Genomic DNA, 14879 nt, shown 5'->3' on the forward strand with positions numbered 1-14879 from the left:
CACCCCCTCCATGAAGTTTTTCTCTTTCCATGAAGGAAAGCTAGCATGTGCATTTTCATGGAGGAGAAGGAAGATGTATAAATAGTTGCTGAGTCCTATTATGAGGATTATAACTAAAGATGCTCCAGTAGATCCAGAATATCAGGAGTAAATTAAGGTTTCAAGAATTCAATTGATGTCAGTGAGGAATGTCTTAAGGCAACATGGATATGTTACCAAGTAAAATTTCAGAAATCCTCCCGTTAGCAGTTTTTAAAACTATCATTCAACAAATATTTATTGAATATCTGTGTTTGGACATTGTAACACTTGAGAAACATTGAACAAAACACAGATCCTTCACTCATGGAGTTTATATTCCAGAAGCAGATACAGACAGTAAACAAAAATAATTACACAGTTTGTTAGAAAGTGACAAGTCCTAGGAAGAAAAAATGTAAGGGAGGAGAAACCCTATTTATTCTTTCTTTCTTTCTTTTTTTTTTTTTTTTTTTTTTTGAGACAGAGCCTCCAGGCTGGAGTGCAGTGGCATGATCTTGGCTCACTGCAACCTCCACCTGCTGGGTTCAAGCAATTCCTTGCCTCAGCCTCCCGCGTAGCTGGGACTACAGGCACATGCTGCCACTCCCGGCTAATTTTTGTATTTTTAGTAGAGACGGGGTTTCACCATCTTGGCCAGGCTGGGTTTGAACTCCTGACCTCGTGATCCACCCTCCTTGGCCTCCCAAAGTGCTGGGATTACAAGCGTGAGCCACCACGCCTGGCCCTCACTTTATGTTCATAACATTTAATTAAGTCCTACAAAAAGCTATTGCATTGACAACTATCTTTTTAACTTCTCATTGAAGTAAATCATATGTACCAAAAACTGTACAAAAACTGTACCAAAGATCTATGAAATTTTACAAAAGGAATGTACCTGGGTAACTGCACTCAAACATTACTTCAAGCCAAAGATGCATGTCGGGGGAAAAAAAGAAACACATTATTAGCTGGGCAAGTTGGCACATTCCTGTAGTCCCAGCTACTCAGGATGCAGAGGCAGGAGAATTGCTTGAGGCCAGGAGTTTGAGACAAGCCTGGGCAACATAGGAAGACCCAGTCTCTTATTTAAAAAATTAACCAGGCTGTCCGGGTGCGGTGGCTCACGCCTGTAATCCCAGCACTTTGGGAGACTGAGGCGGGTGGATCACAAGGTCATGAGATTGAGACCATCCTGGCTAACACAGTGAAACCCCGTCTCTACTAAAAATACAAAAAATTAGCCAGGCGTGGTGGCACGTGCCTGTAGTCCCAGCCACTAGGGAAGCTGAGGTAGGAGAATCGCTTGAACCCGGAAGGTGGAGGTTTCAGTGAGCTGAGATCACACCACTGCACTGCAGCCTGGGTGACAGAGCAAGACCCCATCTCAAAAAAAAAAAAAAACCAGATGTGGTGACACATGTCTGTAGTCTAGCTACTTGGGAGGCTGAGACTGAAGGATTGGTTACTCTAGTAGTTGGAGGCTGCAGTGAGCTATGATGGTTCCACTGTACTCCAGGCTGGATCACAGAGTGAGACTCTCTCTCTCTCTGAAAAACAAACTAAAATTATATCAGCCTTGGAACTGATCAGAAAAATGTGATGGCCAGGCATGGTGGCACATTCCTGCAGTATCCTCCTCAGGAGGCTGAGGCAGGAGAATTGCTGGAGCCCAGGAGTTCAAGACCACCCTGGGCAATATAGTGAGAGTCTATCTTAAAAAAAAAAAAAAAAAAAAACCACAAGTGGCCAGGCACAGTGGCTCACACCTGTAATCCCGGCACTTTGGGAGGCTGAGGTGGGTGGATCACCTGGGGTCAGGAGTTCGAGACCAGCCTGGCCAACATGGTGAAACCCCGTCTCTACTTAAAATACAAAAAATTAGCCAGTGTGGTGGTGCATGCCTGTAATCCCAGCTACTCAGGAGGCTGAGGCAAGAGAATCGCTTGAATTCAGGAGGCGGAGGTTGCAGTGAGCTGAGATTGTGCCATTGCACTTCCAGCCTGGGCAACAAGAGTGAAACTCCGTCTAAAAAAACCCCACAAAGAAACAGATTATCAGCAACCCCTCCTTCAGTCACTTCCCAAGGGAGAACTCAACAGAATAGATTAGTTGTATCCAATTTGTGCTTTATATAAAAAGAATCATACATTTAGATGATCTTTGGTGTCATTGGTTTGCTCATTACAAGATTGTTCCTAAAAGAAAAAAACAAAAATTCCATCAAAAAAAGACTATTTACATGATGGTATATTTATACAATGAAATACAATACTCAGCAGTGGTTACGATTGAAGTGGAGGCTGGGTGCCATGGTTCATGCCTATAATCCTAGCACTTTTGGGAGGCTGAGGCGGACGGATCACCTGAGGTCAGGAGTTTGAGACCAGCCTGGTCAACATGGTGAAACCCCGTCTTTAGTAAAAATAGAAAAATTAGCCGGACATGGTGGTGGGTGCCTATAATCCCAGCTACTCAGGAGGCTGAGGCGGAAGAATCACTTGAACCCGGGAGGTGAGGTTGCAGTGAGCTGAGATCTTGCCACTGAACTCTATCCTGGGCAAAAGAACAAAACTCCGTCTTAAAAAAAAAAAAAAAAAAGATTGAAGTGGAAAAAAGATGTTCCAATTCAGTACATATGGTATTAGCCCATCTAGGTAAACATATTAAGGAGAATGTATCTCCTTTTAAGAAGCATATATCACATATGTGCTGTTATATATGTTAAACACATTTTAGAATAATATAGGAAATGAACAGTGGTCCTTTTTTTTTTCTTTTACCACATAGGATGTCCAAGTTTATAATAGTGGTTGCTTTGATGAAGAACTGAAGCAAAGATGAAAACTTTTTTAAATTTAGTATTTGTGTCCTGTTTGTATATTTTAATAAAAATGCATTATTTTATTTAATGTATTTTAAGTAGATAAATGGAAAGTTGAAGAATCTTTCAAATACAATCTTCATGTTTCATATGAAAGCCTTTGTTGACAACCACACAATAGGACGTTGGCCCTTGAACTTAAGGTGCACTGTTGAAAAAGTGTATGAAAATTCTAGGAGGAACCGGCAACCCACTAAAATTGTTCGTTTTAGCTTAGAATCAGTCCATTTTTGCAGTCATCATTTTAGCCCTTAAAATAAAATTGGACTGGTAATTAGTATGCATATCTATTACTCAGGAAATCCAAACAGTTTTAAGAGAAAGGAATGAAAAAAAAAACAGAAAAGAATGTTTGGGAGCTTTAGCTACCATTACTAAGGAAACCAACTCTATTTGCCCTCTCTAGTTTAAAAAAGAAAAGGCCACAAAGTTTGATAAATAGTAAGGAAAAAAAGGCTGAATGAAGGAATGAAAATATACTTTTAAATTATCTCAAGTACTGACAAAAGTATAAAAATACAATGACCTGAAAATTCCAGTTAGAAATTACTTTCCCTATCATTTCAATCACTCAACAAAAATTTATTGTGGAAAAAACTAGAAAAAACATAAGAACAAAAAAAAAGGCATCAAAATTCTATACATATTATTACAGTTTTATAACTTCCTTTGTACAAAGTTTTCTTTCAAAAAGCATTCTCTATCCCCTCGAAGTCAGGTTTTTAACCTGTAAAACAGAGATAATATTATCTACCATCTCATACACTCTTGGCAGATGGTAATCACTCAACTGCTAGTCCACTCCACCTATGTCTCTCTCTAAAATAGCATTCTTTTTTAGTTTTGATTTTGTTTTTAAGACAGGGCCTCTCTCTGTCACCCATGCTGGAGTGCAGTGGCATGATCATAGCTCACTGCAGCTTCGACTTCCTGGGCTCAAGTGGTCTTCCCACTTCAGCCTCCCAAGTAGCTGGGACTTACAGGCACAAATGCACCATGCCAGGCTAATTTTTAAAATTTTTTGGCAGAGAGGCTATCCCTATGTTGCCCAGGCTGGATGATGACGATGATGATGATGATTACTATTATTATTTGTAGAGATGGGCTCTTGCTTTGTTGCCCAGACTGGTCTTGAACTCCTGGCCTTAACCTATCCTCTCACCTTGGCATTCAAGAGTGCTGGGATTGGCCGGGCGAGGTGGCTCACACCTGTAATCCCAGCACTTTGGGAGGCCCAGGCAGGTGGATCACCTGAGGTCGGGAGTTCGACATCAGCATGACCAACATGGTGAAACTCTGTCTCTACTAAAAATACAAAATTAGCTGGGCGTGGTGGCATGTCTGTAATCCCAGCTACTTGGGAGGCTGAGGCAGGAGAATCACTTGAACTTAGGAGTCGGAGGTTGTGGTGAGCCGAGATTGCACCATTGCACTCCAGCCTGGGCAACATGAGCGAAACTCTGTCTCAAAAAAAAAAAAAGAGTGCTGGGATTATGGTCTTTATGATGCCCAGCCAGGCTGGGTTATTTTTAATAGCTGTTTAGTATGCCATTATAGGTATCCATCATAATTTACTAATTAATCCATTATTGCTTGGCTTTTTTTTTTTTTTTTTTTTGAGACAGGTTCTTGCTCTGTCACTCAGGCTGGTGTATAGTGGTACAATCACACCTCACTGCAGCCTCAACCTCCTGGGCTCAAGTGGTCCTCCTGCCTCAGCCTCCTGAATAGCTAGGATTTCAGGTGCCACCACTACCATGACCAGCTAATTTTTTGTAGAGATGGGTTTTGCCATGTTGCCCAGGCTGGTTTGAAATTCCTGGGCTCAGGTGATATGCCTGCCTTGACCTCCCAAAGTGCTAGGATTACAGGTGTGAGCCACCACACCCAGCCTTATTTTAATTTTTTTTTTTTTTTTTTGAGACGGAATCTCACTCCGTCGCCCAGGCTGGAGTGCAGTGGTGTGATCTCCGCTCACTGCAAGCTCCACCTCCCAGGTTCACGCCATTCTCCTGCCTCAGCCTCCCAAGTAGTTGGGACTGCAGGCACCTGCTACCATGCCCGACTAATTTTTTGTATTTTTAGTAGAGACGGGGTTTCACCATATTGGACAGGCTGGTCTCCTATTCCTGACCTCGTGATCTGCCCACCTCGGCCTCCCAAAGTGCTGGGATTACAGGCATGAGCCACTGTGCCCAGCCGACACCTCAGCTATTTTTTAATGTAGAGATTTGGATAATGTCTAGTTTTACAGAGTGTGCAGAAAATTAACTTAGGTAATAGGTACGATGTGCTTAGTACAATATCTGGCATGTAGCAAGTGCTTTATAAATGTTCATTGCTATAACAATGAAAATTGAAGCCAAGAGTGTTGGTATGTGCCTGTAGGCCCAGCTACTGTGGAGGCTGTAGTCCTCAATGATCACATCTGTGAATACCCACTGCACTCCAGCCTGGGCAACAGAGCTTGATTGATCCTGTCTCAAAAGAAATAAAAATAAAAATAAATTTTTTTAAAAGATGAGAAGCCAGCTGGGGTGGCTAACATTTGTAACCCCAGCACTTTGGGAGGCTGAGGTGGGCAGATTGTTTTAGCTCAGGAGTTCAAGACCAGCCTGGGCAACATGGTGAAAATCCATCTCTACAAAAATTTCAAAAATTAGCCAGACATGTTGGTGTGGGCCTATAGTCCTAGCTACTTGGAAGGCTGAGACAGGAAGATTGTTTGATCCTGGGAGACGAAGGTTGCAGTGAGCTGAGATTGTGCCACTGTACTCCAGCCTGGGTGACAGAGTGAGACCCTGTCTCAAAAAAACAAAAACAAAACCAAAATAAAACAAACAAACAAACAAAAAAACAGTTTCCATTAAGAACCAATAAAGGAAAAGGAGAAAAACAAAACTCAATAGTCTCAAATCTACATCAAAAGTCAATTTAGAAAACTTCTTTAATATCTATAATATTGAATCACAATATTAAATAATTGTCATCCTTTATGCTTACTTGTTGTGACTTAAATAGGAAATAAAAATCTCTCTTCTCTCTTGAAGTTGGAGAACCTGAGGATGGGCTAACTAGCTTAAACTTTTTTTTTTTTTTTTGAGAAAGGATCTCTCTCTGTTGCCCAGGTTGGAGTGCAGAGGTATGATCTTGGCTCACTGCAACTTCCGCCTCCTAGGTTCAAGGGATTTTACTGCCTCAGCCTCCCTAGAAGCTGGGATTACAGGCGCCCGCCAATACGCCCGCCTAATTTTTGTATTTTTAGTAGAGACGGGGTTTTGCCATGTTGGCTAGGCTGGTCTGGAACTCCTGACCTCAGGTGATCTGCCCACCTCGGCCTCCCAAAGTGCTCGGATTACAGGTGTGAGCCACTGTGCCCAGCCCTAGGTTAAATAGTTCTATTGATGTTTCCAAAAGTTCAGATTCTTTCTGGAAAGGAAGGACTGCACTAGGAATAATCATAGAATCAAAACTTTCATGCACAAGAAAGACACATGAGCATCATCTAATAAATATTCCTTCTTGTTACAGATGAGAAACAGGCTGGGCATGGTGACTCATGCCTGTTTACCCAGCACTTTACAAGGCCAAGATGGGAGGATCACTTGAGCCCAGGGGCTCGAGACCAGCCTGGGCAACATGGTGAGACCCCGTCTCTACAAAAATGCATAAAAATTAGCCAGGCGTGGTGGCACACGCCTGTAGTCCCAGCTACTTGCTACTTGAGAGGCTGAGGTGGGAGGATCACCTGAGCCAAGGGAGTTTGAGGCTACAGTGAGCCGTAATTACACCACTGTACTGCAGCCTGGGTGACGGGGTAAGATGCTGTCTCAAACAAAAAAAAAGGAAGGAGGGAAGGAAGGAAAGAAGGAAGGAAGGAAGGAAGGAGACTTAGAGCTGTTCAGTTCTCTTGCCCAAAGTCACAGGATAAGTGTAACAAACAGACTCATCCCAGATGTCAGAGTTAGGTGCTGAATGCGGCAACAAGGAGAAACACCAAATAGTCAAATTTATCCGAGAAAATATGCCTTGCTGGAAAAATGTATTCTTTAAACCCAAACAGAGCCAGTTTTCCCACCATTATTAGAATAGTCCGTATTCCTTTAGTTGGACAACAATATGCATAAGGGTCATTTCAAAGGAAAAATATGAATCTTTAAACCCTACATCACACTCAAATGTACTTTGATGTTCACTCTCAGAGAAGAATGTGAAAAATCAGGAGTTGGCCAGGCACAGTGGCTCACACCTGTAATCCCAGCACTTTGGGAGGCCGAGGTGGACAGATCACCTGAGGTCAGGAGTTCGAGACCAGCCTGACCAACATGGTGAAACCACGTCTCTACTTAAAATACAAAATTGGCCAGGTATGGTGGTGCATGCCTGTAGTCCCAGCTACTGGAGAGGCTGAGGCAGGAGAATCGCTTCAACCCAGCAGGCGGAGTTTGCAATGAGCTGAGATGGTGCCACTGCACTCTAGCCTGGGTGACACAGCAAGATTCCATCTCAAAAAAAAAAAGGAAAAAAGAAAACTGAGGAGTCAAGGAAGAGCGTATTCCCATTTTCTCAATTAAGTAGACATTCTCATACCAGCTAAACTACTGTACTCTCCAGTCTACAACACCGTCTCTAAAAAAATAAAAAATAAAAAAAAATGCCGGGCGTGGTGGCTCATGCCCGTAATCCCAGCACTTTGGGAGGCCGAGGCCGGCGGATCACGAGGTCAGGAGATCGAGACCACAGTGAAACCCCGTCTCTACTAAAAATACAAAAAAAAAAAGCTTGAGGCCAGGAGTTTTAGAAAGACTGAGCAACAGAGGCCGGACACGGTGGCTCACACCTGTAATCCTAGCACTTTGGGAGGCTGAGGCGGGCAGATCACGAGGTCAGGAGATCGAGACCATCCTGGCTAATACGGTGAAACCCCTTCTCTACTAAAAATACAAAAAATTAGCCGGGTGTGGTGGCACATGCCTGTAGTCCTAGCTACCCAGGAGGCTGAGGCAGGAGAATCCTTTGAACCCAGGAGGTGGAGGTTGCAGTGAGCCGAAATTGTACCACTGTACTCCAGCCAGGACGACAGAGCGAGACTCTGTCTCAAAAAATAAATAAATAAATAAATTAAATAAAATAAAGACTGAGCAACAGAGTGAAACCTCATGTCTACAAAATTAAATATTAAAAAATTAGCTGGGTATGGTGTTGTGTGCCTGTAGTCCCACCTCCCCAGGAGGCTGAGGCAGCAGGAATCTGAGGATGCAGTGAGCTATGATCACTCCACTGTACTCTAGCCTGTGCGACAGAGCAAGACCCTGTCTCTAAAAACAATTAAATAAATAAAAATTAATTAATAAATACCATATTCTCTTCTCCTCCCCTCCCCCTCCTTCCTTTTCTTCACTTCTTTTCTTCCTTTTCTCCCTCTCTGTTTTCCTAGCTGTAAGGTTTTGCTTTTTTTTTTTTGAGACATGGTCTTGCTCTTTTGCCCAGGCTGTAGTGCAGTGGTGCCATCATAGCTCATTGCAGCCTCAACCTCCTAGGTTCAAGTGATCCTCCCACCTCAGCCTCCTGTGTAGCTGGGACTATAGGTGCATGCAACTACACTCAGATAATATGTTTTTTTTTAAGAGTCAAGGTCTCCCTATGTTGCCCAGGTTGGTCTCAAGCTCCTGCGCTCAAGCAATCCTCTGGCCTTGCCCTTCCAAAGTGTTGGGATTATGGTAAACGAACATATCTATTTATCTTGTGACTCCAGTTGATGGGCTTACAGGGCCACAAGAGGAATTGGAATAATGAGAACAGAGAGGAAAATACAAGAGTCATATGCATCCACTAGGGAGGAATCTACCTAGTGATTTTCTTTGGTTTTTATCCTTATCCTTCCTTTCTCAGCATCCCAATTACTTACTCCCCCAAACCTGTCCTCATTTCCCAATACTTAAAGAGTTTTGGCCAAAAAGTTAGTGCCGACTTTTAAACATTTTGAAGTAAATCCGTGGGCTCTGCTTTTCAATACATTGCTCTTCTTAGCTCTTACAGTTCTTGACAGGTTTGGAAAGATTTCACTCTGAAATCATTACTTCCTAGGCTATCAAGCCTTGGCAAAATTCCTGCACTGATTTGCTATCCATTAACTCTGTTCTTGATTTAAATTCACCGTGATAGCCCAGAATCATATGGACCCCAGAGTGAATAATTATAGCTCAGTATAGATGGATTTTTATCCATGTAGAATATTAAAATTAAAAAGAAAAAATAGGCTGGGCACAGTGGCTCACGCCTGTAATCCCAGCATTTTGGGAGGCCGAGGCGGGTGGATCACGAGGTCAGGAGATCGAGACCATCCTGGCTAACACGGTGAAACCCTGTCTCTACTAAAAATACAAAAAATTAGCTGGGCGTGGTGGCGGGCGCCTGTGGTCCCAGGTACTTGGAAGGCTGAGGCAGGAGAATGGTGTGAACCTGGGAGGCGGAGCTTGCAGTGAGCCAAGATGGCACCACTGCACTCCAGCCTGGGCGACAGAGCGAGACTCCGTCTCAAAAAAAAAAAAAAGAAAAAGAAAAAAGAGAACTCAGTGCTGCAAAGTATAGCATCACATTCCCTTTTTTATTTGGTATCTTTGGCATATTTAAAATATTAAAATTTTTTAAAGCTGTATTGAGCTTTATTACTGTCCCAATTAAAGAAAATGAAAAGGGAAATTAGATACAGTTGCCTTAAATGAAGCTGACAGCAGATGCAAAAAATACAGCAAGCACGGACTTCCCTGGTTTGACTAGGGTTAAGTGGTACTGCCATTACAGGTCAGTGCTAGTGTAGTGGATTCAGAAATGTAGTACAGAAATACAGTGTTACGATATGTTCAAGAAAATCTAAATTACTTTGCATGATAGAAATTGGTGTGTCAGCCAGACGTGGTGCCTCATGCCTGTAACACCAGCACTTTGGGAGGCCAAGGCAGGCGGATCACGAGGTCAGGAGTTCGAGACCAGCCTGACCACTATGGTGAAACTTTGTCTCTACTGAAAATACAAAAATTAGCCAGGCATGGTGGCGCACGGCTGTTATCCCAGCTACTTAGGAGGCTGAGGCAGAAGAATCACTTGAACCCGGGAGGCAGAGGTTGCAGTGAGCCGAGATCGCGCCATTGTACTCCAGCCTGGGCGACAGAGAGAGACTCCATCTCAAAAAAAAAAAGGAAAGAAAAAGAAATTGGTGCGTCGGCTGTGCGTGGTGGTTCAGGCCTGTAATCTCAGTACTTTGGGAGGCCTAGGCAGGTAGATCATTTGAGATCAGGAGTTCAAGGCCAGCCTGGCCAACATGGTGAAACCCTGTCTCTACTAAAAATACAAAAATTAACCGGGCGTGGTAGCATGCACCTGTAATTCCAGCTACGTGAGAGAATCTCTTGAACCTGGGAGGTGGAGTTGCAGTGAGCTGAGATCACGCCATAGCACTCTAGCCTGGGTGACAGAGTGAGACTCCATGTCAAAATAATAATAATAATAATAATAATAATAATAATTTGGTGTGTTGGCTGAGCCCAGTGGTTTACACTTGTAATCCACAGCACTTTGGGAGGCCCAAGCGAGTGAATTGCTTGAGCGAAGGAGTTTGAGACCAGCCTTGGAAGCACGCTGAAACCCCATTCCTACTAAAAAATCCAAAAAATACAAAAATTAGCTGGGCATGGTGGCATGTGCCTGTAGTCCCAGCTACCTAGGAGGCTAAGGTGGGAGAATCACCTGAGCCCTATAAATCAAGGCTGCAGTGAGCTGTCCCACCATTGCACTCCATCCTGCCTAGCAAAAAAGAATTTGATGTGTCAAGGGCTATTTTCTAGCAGAAATAACTTACATTAAAATGATTTTACACTCGCCGGGCACTTTGGGAGGCCCAGGTGGGTGGATCATGTGAGCTCTGGAGTCTGAGACCACCCTGGGCAACATGGTGAAACCCCGTCTCTACTAAAATACAAAAAATTAGTTGGGCCTAGTGGTGCACAACTGTAGTCCCAACTACTCCGGAGGCTGAGGCACAATAATCTCTTGAGCCCCAGAGGCAGAGGTTGCATTGAGCCAAGATTGCACCACTGCACTCCAGTTTGGGCCACAGAGAGAGACTCTGTCTCAAAAAAAGAGAAAGAAAGAAAGAACAAAAAAGAATTATTTTACACTGTGATGCTGGGGTAAAAAAGGCAGAGAGTTGCTAAAGCACATTTGTACACAGACAACAGAAGAAAGACATAATAGTATAAATAATTATTATAGGCCAGGCGTGGTAGCTCACGCCTGTAATCCCAACACTTTGGAAGGCCAAGAGGGGGCAGATCACGAGATTAGGAGTTCGAGACCAGCCTGGCCAACATGGTGAAACCCCATCTCTACTAAAGATACAAAAAATTAGCTGGGTGAGGTGGTGAGTGCCTGTAATCCCAGCTACTTGGGAGGCTGAGGCAGGAGAATCACTTAAATCCGGGAGGTGGAGGCTGCAATGAGCCGAGATCGCGCCATTGCATTCCAGCCTGGGTGACAAGGTGAGACTCCATCTCAAAAAAATAATAATAAAAATAAAAATAAATAAATAGGCTAGGCGCGGTGGTTCATGCCTGTAATCCCAGCACTTTGGGAGGCTGAGGCGGGAGGATTGCCTGAGGTCAGGAGTTCGAGACTAGCCTGGCCAACATGGTGAAACTCAGACTCTACTAAAAAAAAAAAAAAATAGCCAGGTGCAGTGGCTCACGCCTGTAATCCCAGCACTTTGGGAGGCCAAGGCAGGCGGATTACGAGGTCAGGAGATCGAGACCATCCTGGCTAACACGGTGAAACCCCGTCTCTATTAAAAATACAAAAAATTTAGCCGGGCATGGTGGCAGGTTCCTGTAGTCCCAGCTACTTGGGAGGCTGAGGAAGGAGAATGGCGTGAACCCGGGAGGCGGAGCTTGCAGTGAGCCAAGATTGCGCCACTGCACTCCAGCCTGGGCGACAGAGCGAGACTCTGTCTCAAAAAAAAAAAAAAGAAAAAAAGAAAAAAATTAAATTAAATTAATTTTTTTTTAAAAATTTAAAAATAAATAAATAGGCCGGGTGCGGTGGCTCACGCCCGTAATCCCAGCACTTTGGGAGGCCGAGGTGGGCTGATCACCTGAGGTCAGGAGTTCCAGACCAGCCTGGACAACATAGTGAAACCCCATCTCTACTAAAAATACAAAAATTAGCCAGGCATCGTGGTGCTTGCTTGTAATCCCCTCTGTGTGGAAGGCTGAGTCAGGAGAATCGCTTGAATCTGGGAGGTGGAGGTTGCAGTGAGCCAAGATTGTGCCACTGCACTCTAGCCTGGGCAAGAAAGTGAGACTCCGTCTCAAAAAAATTTAAATAAATAAATAAAAATACAAAAATTAGCCAGATGTGGTGGAATGTGCCTGTAATCCCAGCTATTCAGGAGGCTGAGGCAGGAGAATCACTTGAACCCAAGAAGTGGAGGTTGCAGTGAGCCAAGATCGTGCCACTGCATTCCAGCCTGGGCAACAGAGCAAGACTCTGTCTCAAAAAAAAAAAAAATAGTGTAAATAATTATCATATATCTTATTTACAAAAAGTCTTGCTTTAAATAGCTTCTATTGCCAATAAAATAATTACTTCTTATAGCCATATTAATTTGGGGTGTCAGCTTTTGTTTTTATTTTTGTTTTTTTCATACGATGCTGTAGTTTTTATCACATCACTTCCTCATTTGTGAATATATTATTTCCCTGTGTACTGGTTGCCATGTCTCTAGGCTTAGGGTTCTGTGCTTGCTATCAACTCTCTAACCTCATTTTTTGTTATTCCCTAACATGACCTCTTCTTAGGCCAAGTTAATTGGCAGATAGCACACAGCACATGACTAGCTAGTTCCTTTCTTTTTTTTTTTTTTGAGACAGAGTCTCACTCTGTCGCCCAGGCTGGAGTGCAGTAGCATGATCTCTTCTCACTGCAACCTCTGCCTCCCGGGTTCAAGCGATTCTCCTGCCTCAGCCTCCTGAGTAACTGGGACTACAGGCATCTGCCACCACGCCCAGCTAATTTTTGTATTTTTAGTAGAGACGGAGTTTTACCATATTGGCCAGGCTGGTCTCAAACTCCTGACCTTGTGATCCACCCACCTCGGTCTCCCAAAGTGCTGGGATTACAGGCGTGAGCCACTGCGCCTGGCGCTAGTTCCTTTCTTTAGGCCCTTAGAAAGACCTGAAATGGGGCCCAGTGCGGTGGGCTTACACATATAATCCAGCACTTTGGGAGGCCAAGGTGGGCAGATCACCTGAGGTCAGGAGTTTGAGACAAGCCTGGCCAATATGGTGAAATTGAAACCCCGTCTCTACTAAAAATAAAAAACTAGCCAGGCATGGTGGCACACGCCTGTAATCCCAGCTACTCAGGAGGCTGAGACAGGAAAACCGCTTGAACCTGGGAGGTGGAGGTTGCAGTGATACCAGACTGGGCAACGTTGGTGAAGCCTCGTCTCTACAAAAATACAAAAATTAGCCAGGCATGGTGGTGCATGTCTGTAGTCCCAGCTATTCCCAGAGGCTCAGGTGGGAGGATTGCTTGAGCCTGGCAGGTGGAGGCTGCAGTAAACCAAGATCTCGCCACTGAACTCCAGCGTGGGTGACAGAGTGAGATCCTGTCTAAAAAAAAACAACAACAACAAAAAAAGACAAGCATATAGATAAACTGATACATGGAAATGTGTACATAAGCCAAGTGAAAAAAAGCAAAAGCCTCAAATCATTTATAAAGATAAAGCATAAATAAAAAATAAACACAAAATAAAAATATCAAATGTCACAAAATAGTACATATACACTGATTTCAACTCAGTAAAATATCTATTGTATGCGTTTACTTTGTACAACGTAAATTGTACTAGAGATGAAGATGACTTTTATCCTGTAAATTTGTTGGAATATAATAAAAATGAAAACATAAAGCTGGGCGCGTTGGCTCACACCTGTAATCCCAGCACTTTGGGAGGCCGAGGTGGGCGGATCACCTGAGGTCGGGAGTTCGAGACCAGCCTGACCCACACGGAGAAACCCCATCTCTACTAAAAATACAAAATTAGCTGGGCTCGGTGGCGCATGCCTTTAATCCCAGCTACTTGGGAAGGCTGAGGCAGGAGAATCGCTTGAACCTGGGAGGTGGAGGTTGCGGTGAGCCAAGATCGCGCCATTGCACTCCAGTCTGGGCAACAAGAGCAAAACTCCATCTCAAAAAGAAAAAGAAAAAGAAAACATAAGAGATGAGTGACAAAAGTTGTGAGTTCTGGTTCTTTGGTATATATATGTAGGGGTATATTTCTTCCCTCTCCCTTCCCTTCTTCCAAAAGTCCACAAGAATTGATGAAGCATGTATTCTTTTATTTTTTTTTTGAGACAGGGTCTTGCTCTGTCACCCAGGCTAGAGTGCAGTGGTGCAATCACAGCTCACTGCAGCTTCGACCTCCCAGCCTCAAGCAATTCTCTTACTTCAGTCTCCAGAGTAGCTGGGAGTACACAGGCATATGCCACCATGCCTGGCTAATTTTTTAGTTTTTTGTAGAGAAGGGGTCTCACTATGTCACCCAGGCTGGTCTGGAACTCCTGGGCTCAAGTTATCCTCCCACCTCAGCCTCCCAAAGTGCTGGGATTATAGGCATGAGCCACTGTGCCTGGCTCTAAAGCACCTATTCTGTACGCGCCATCAGAGGTAGATCTATTACCAGGAGATTATTCTAATACTCTTTAATGCTGGAGAACCACTGCACTAAGGCATAGAATACACTAGTTCAATGGTTTTCAAATTTTAGCATGCATCAGAATGACCTGGAGGACTTGTTAAGCCTGCTGGCTGCATCCCAGGAGTTTCTGATTCAATAGGTCTGGGGTGGAACTGAGCATTCCCATCTCTAATAGGTTCCCAGGTGATGCTGACACACTTTGAGGATCACTGCTCT

Source organism: Pongo abelii, chromosome 3 (genome assembly GCF_028885655.2).
Source record: "Pongo abelii isolate AG06213 chromosome 3, NHGRI_mPonAbe1-v2.0_pri, whole genome shotgun sequence".
Taxonomy (NCBI): Eukaryota; Metazoa; Chordata; class Mammalia; order Primates; family Hominidae; genus Pongo; species Pongo abelii.